Below are 4,735 nucleotides of genomic sequence, written 5' to 3'. Positions count from 1 at the left end.
AAGATTCCCCAGCGACAGAGTGGGGAGCAGAGCAGGCAGATCAACGAAGTACACTGCTGAGGGGAGCAGCGGGCGGGTCAGGAGAGGTCTGCCGCGCCATGTGGGTCAGCTCCCTGGCCGGAATTGAACTCATCCTGCAGTGGCTGCTGATAGCTTCATAGTGCTGTGCTTTAACTGGTTGCACCACCAGGGAGGGCCAAGAATAGACATCACTTATTTGTGATGGGAGCATGTTAGCAAAGAGTTAAGGATCGTTCTCTAACTCCAAAGCTTCTAGGTATGTTGTAGTGGGGAACCATGTGTGTAGTGACATCATTGCTGAGGTTTAGCAAACCTCATCTTGATGAAGGATTTACTGAATTGAATTGATTGTTGATGAAAAATGTACAGCAAACAACAGTCTGCTCCATCTGCACTCCTAACGTCCCAAGTAGCTAAGGGCTCACAGCCAGAATGAATCTAGAAAAGACAGAAAATAGCAGGAAAACAAAGACAGGTGAAGAGGCGGAGCTGGAGAGGAGGTTTGACTCCTAAGTCAAGGAAGACACTGCAAAAAATGGCTTGAAGTAGGTTCTTTTTTTAGTACTTCTTTTTTTAAAAGATGTATTTATTTATGCATACAGGGGGTACAGGCCAGAAGTGTAGGGGCAGTGAGAGGATTCACCAGAGACAGAGTGGGGAGCAGAACAGGCAGATCGACGAAGCACACTGCTGAGGGGAGCAGCGGGCGGGTCAGGAGAGGTCTGCCGCGCCATGTGGGTCAGCTCCCTGGCCGGGGAGCAAACTCGCACTGCAGTGGCTGCGATAGCTTCATAGTGCTGCACTTTAACCTGTTGTGCTACCAGAGAGGGCCCTCTTTGGCGCTTTTTAAAAATTGAACCGTTAACAATAAAAAAGTAAAATATAATGAATGTTAAAAGTAAGTATATAGGCGCGGCAGACCTCTCCTGACCTGTCTGCTGCTCCCCTCAGCAGTGTACTTCGTCGATCTGCCTGTTCTGCTTCCCGCTCTGTCTCTGGTGAATCCTCTCACCCTCCGTATCACTGGCCTGTACTCCAGTTCTGTACGAATAAATAAATAAATCTTAAAAAAAAAAAAGTAAGTATATAAAAAGTAAATAAATATCAAGCCAGTCACTCACTTTTTAAATTAATTGTGCTGTTTTAACATATGAAAAGACTAAACAATGGCAAAGAATATATAGCTGAGAAGTAGACACCAGCTGCCATTTAGGTTATTGTGTTAGAGGTATTTCAAATTGGTGTGCTAAGTGTGAAGTGTGCATGTGTTTTTTTGTTTTGTTTTAGTTTGGACAAATATTTATTATGAAATAATATGCCTGATATATCAGCTCACCCCTATCTATTTATTTTAGAGGGTGTACATTCATCTGTGGTTATGTGAGTGACCTGTGCACATTTTGCCCTTTTTGATGTGATTAGTCTGCAGTTTTCATCCCAGTAACTACACTTTGGACCACAACATTTCCAATTGCCCTTATATTGGTTTTGTGACATTTTCTTCCCCTTTTGGTTCCCAGTTGTATACCCACTAACAATAGCAACAAGCTTAACACCATTATGCTAACCTTAAATTAGTACAATTTTGATATCGCTATATTGATATTCCAGAGTCTCTTAATTGGCAACCTGGCCTTGATGTTTGGAAAGAGACAGTTAAATATTAAATAGGTGGACCTAGAATCTGAATGAGTCTAATGTAGTATTGTTGCAGAGGTTTTATGAGGTATCATTTGGCCACAAACTGAATAATGAGTCATGATCGAGCTGATCTGTCTGGAGCTTATTTAAGTTAGAGTGATTCCCCAGCCAACCTTCCACCTCTCGTTGATCACTGCCCCGGCCAGGCGAGCGCCCAGTAAGCTTCTGCAGAAAATAGCTGTTCTCTGTGTGCAAAGCTGTGTTCTATTTTGGCTTCGTGTCAAAGCAACGAACTCCTCCCCCCAAGAATGACCTCATAAAACTCTTCTTCCCCCATATGTTCTCTGCTTTTGGTAGGTTAGGTTTGGAGTCTGGGAATGCTATTACCATTAATTTATATTGAAAAAAAATTTTAGCACTCCCAGACCCAAAACCGACCTACCAAATATACTGAATCAGAAATTTTGACTTTTGGATGGGAAGGGAGACCTGTATTTCACCTCGACTCAGTCTGACCAGACTCATCATGAACTCCTCCCTGCGCTCCTGTGTCTAGATGCTGCTCCTGGGCCCTGGCGAGGAGGGTGCCGCTGTTCACACTTCTGGCCTTGCTCTGTGTCTCTGCCCTCCTCCCGTTCTGTGTCTGCTGGGCTCACCTGCTTCTCATCTCTTCTGCCTGTACCATCACTTCCATGGCCCTAGGATTCTAGCTTGGCTGGTCTTCCCTGGCCATTTGCTTTTCCACGCCCCCAGATATTAATGGTGAGAATGTTTTGGGGGTTTCTTTTCTGAGAGGTCTCTCAAATCAGGAGTAATCTCATTTGAGAAAAGTATGGACTATAAGAGAAAACATATGAAAGAAAATATTTCTTCTAGAAAGTCAAGGTAACACTGGGATCCAAAAGGATTTAATAAAGGGTAGCTGACCTAGATGAGGGTTATCTGAAGACTGATTTATAAATACTCTGAAGGGAAATTGAAAGGATGAGATATGTCCTAACAAGTCCTGCTACCATGGAGAAGGGGGTTTTCTCGGTGCCCATTTCTCACTGACCTGACTGACACTCTCTGTTTGAGGCAATAGAAATGTTTAGGAAGAGTTGAGCATTTCGTTCTCTCCAAAATCATTTTTTTAAAGATTTATTTATTTATTCATACAGAATTGGGGTACAGGCCAGAGATACGGAGGGTGAGAGGCTTCACCAGAGACAGAGCGGGGAGCAGAACAGGCAGATCGACGAAGTACACTGCTGAGGGGAGCAGCGGGGCTGCTCAGGAGAGGTCTGCCGCGCCATGTGGTCAACTCCGGGGCAGGCGGGGATCGAACTCATGCGGAAGCGGCTTTAGCTTCTCAGTGCTGTGCTTTAACCCGCTGCGCCACCAAGGAGGGCCCCAAAATCATTTTTAAACATTTATTTGTGTGTACAGGTGCGGGCCAGAGGTGTAGTGGGTGAGAGGATTCACCAGACAGGGAACAGACAGGGAACCAGACAGACAGGGAACCAGAACAGACCAACTGACGAAGTACACTGCTGAGGGGAGCAGCGGGCGGGTCAGGAGAGGTCTGCCGGGCCATGTGGGTCACTTCCTTGGCTGGGGATAAAACTCAAGCTGAAGCTGCAGCTAGCTTCACAGTGCTGTGCTTTATTTAACCCATTGCACCACCAGGGAGGGCCCGCACCAAACACATTTTTTATACCAATACCTGCCTTGACCACCTTCCAGTGTCACACACAGGCAAGTGACTAGTTTCAGTGAGTGTCCTTGCCTCCGACCACTCCCTATATTGCCTCCTTTCTATGTAGCCAGCTGAAAATGTTCTGAGTTGAATAATTCTTGCAAACTGACTTTAAACCAGACTCCCTGACTTGGCATCTTCACGTTAACCTAGGAAGCAGATGGGAGCTTTCCCTACCTTTGAGGGGTCAGAAATCCTTCATGTCCCCCCTCCTTCCTTCCCCGACCCAGCGAGGCCCAGCTTTATAGGGGTTGTTGCCTGCAGAGGGCGTCAAGGGTAAAAGAGCAACGTTGCTCTTGAATTTTCCCTCTCCACGGCCAAGTTAAATTCCGGAGAACCACATACAGTGGGGGTTTTTGTTTTCTTTCTTCCATCCCCAGTCTGGGTGGCGGCAGAGCTCAAAAGAGTAGTTTGTTCTGGGGAAAAGACGGCAACTGCCTCTCTCCCAGACCAGCCCCGATCAAATCCCAAGCAGCCGGTCCTTAGATAACAAGGCTGAGAAATCTGAAACCATCAGCTCTGACTCTCATCAGTGCCCAACATCACTGTCTGGAAACTGAGACATGCTGCTGAGATGCCACAGTGATTGAGTGTTAAGTGTCATGGCTGGGGTTCTCTCACCAGAGTTTATAGCTTGGACCTATGAACTTAGACAAAGAAGGTTTTCAGAAAGCCTGTCTGGGGTTTGAGCACTTGAGCTGTTTGGTGGCACTCTGCTCATGTACTGGCCTTTGGAATCATTGTTCTTCCCGAGCAAAGCCATAAGGTAAGTTCACTCAACATGTTGTCCACTCGCTTGGGTTGCATGAAGAATTCCCAGCAGGTTGTGATAGGTTGTGTTTGAGACAAGAGAAGGAACAACTTCGCCCCATTTCTGCTTTATTAGGGCAGGGCATCTTTAAAGAGCTGAGTGGGTTTTAGAGAAGATAGAGCCACATGTTAGTAGGGAGTAAGAACACTGTCCATTCATCCAGAATGGTGGTATAGGAAGATAGATTACCGATCAGAACACATGTGATCATTGACAAGGCATGTTTGTGACTGGAGAATTGAGAAGTCAGGAGATGGAGATGGAAGGCCCTCCCTGGTAGCCTTCCATGAAGCACAGCACTACAAAGCTAGCTGCAGCCACTTTAGCATGAGTTCAATCTCCAGCTACATGTGTGACCCACATGGCGCAGCAGACCTGTGCCGCCTGCTGCTCCCCTCAGCAATGTACTTTATCAATCTGCCTGTCCTGTGCCTCATTCTGTCTCTGGTGACTCCTCTCATGCCCTGCACCTCTGGCCTGTACCCCAGTTCTGTATGCATAAATAAATAAATCTTAAAAAAAAA

This window comes from Condylura cristata, unplaced genomic scaffold (genome assembly GCF_000260355.1).
Source record: "Condylura cristata isolate star-nosed mole 26May11 unplaced genomic scaffold, ConCri1.0 scaffold00034, whole genome shotgun sequence".
Classification (NCBI taxonomy): domain Eukaryota; kingdom Metazoa; phylum Chordata; class Mammalia; order Eulipotyphla; family Talpidae; genus Condylura; species Condylura cristata.
Note: the sequence above shows the minus strand (reverse complement) of the source record.